Below are 1,089 nucleotides of genomic sequence, written 5' to 3' on the forward strand. Positions count from 1 at the left end.
CAAGGCCCGCGAGAGGGTGAGTGTGCCCCGCCTGACAGCCCCCCGGCCCGGCCCGGCCCGGCCGGCCCGCTCCCTCCCTCCCTCCGTGAGAGCAGCGGTGCGGGCACGGAGCGCTTCAGGAGCAGCGTGGTTTCCCCTCTTTGGTGGGCGTGTGGGCTCACGTTAACTGTGCTCAGCTGTTGGTTATGTCTACGTAACTGTTAATTTCTGTGCAAAAACTGTAAGAAACTAATTCGTAAGGGTCATCAGGTACCGGTAGAGCAAGTTGTTTGGGCGAGCGTACGCCTGTCAGAGGTGCGGGACGCAGCATTTTGGTTCGTGCCAGTGCGGCTTGTGGCCCTGGACTTGGCAAAAGCTAGTGGCAGTTACCTTCAGGCGCCATAATTAATTTCTTCTTTAGGCTGGGACAATGAGCAGAAGCGGGGTTTGATATAAAATCATCCAGTGTATACTGCTGCCACCTCCCCGCCACCTTCCATGTGAGATCTGAGGAAGAGATCCAGTTTGACTCCTTTTGGTAATTATCGGTGGCTTCTTGGCAGCCATAGATACAGGGAGACACAGCTTTGTGTCTCAAAGTGAGCAGATGGAGGTATTATGAGAAATTCTGCGTGCTTGACTGGAGCATTGTAGTTAACTTTAACTTTACCATCTTTATGTCAAAATGCAACTGGATTTCTGTGTTTCCTGGCCTTCAGAGAGGAAATTCAGTAGAACTCAACTGCCATGGAAGGACAAGTGATACCTCAGGGCAACCTCCTTACTGGATTAACAAGTACTATTTTGAGATATATATATATATATACACATATATATTTTTTTTTTCTGCAAAGCCTTTGACATGGTCCCTCACAACATCTTTCTCTCTAAATTGGAGAGCTATGGATTTGATGGGTGAACTGTTCGGTGGATAAGGAATTAGTTGGATGGTCATATCCAGAGGGTAGTGGTCAACAGCTCAATGTCCGGATGGAGACCGGTGACGAGTGATGTCCCTCAGGGGTCTGTACTGGGATCAGTGGTGTTTAATGTTTTCATCAGTGACGTGGTGAGATCGAGTGCACCCTCAGCAAGTTTGCAGATGACACC

General features: G+C 49.3%; 1 protein-coding gene across 1 annotated transcript in view; it reads left to right on the forward strand.

The window, feature by feature from the left end:
- The window catches only part of PGAP1 (post-GPI attachment to proteins inositol deacylase 1), a 45,110-nt gene that overhangs the window by 40,955 nt on the left and 3,066 nt on the right, over positions 1–1,089 (forward strand). The gene's annotated exons all lie outside the window — the stretch shown is intronic.

This window comes from Egretta garzetta, unplaced genomic scaffold (assembly GCF_000687185.1).
Source record: "Egretta garzetta isolate BGI_Z169 unplaced genomic scaffold, ASM68718v1 scaffold297, whole genome shotgun sequence".
In the NCBI taxonomy this organism is placed as follows: Eukaryota; Metazoa; Chordata; class Aves; order Pelecaniformes; family Ardeidae; genus Egretta; species Egretta garzetta.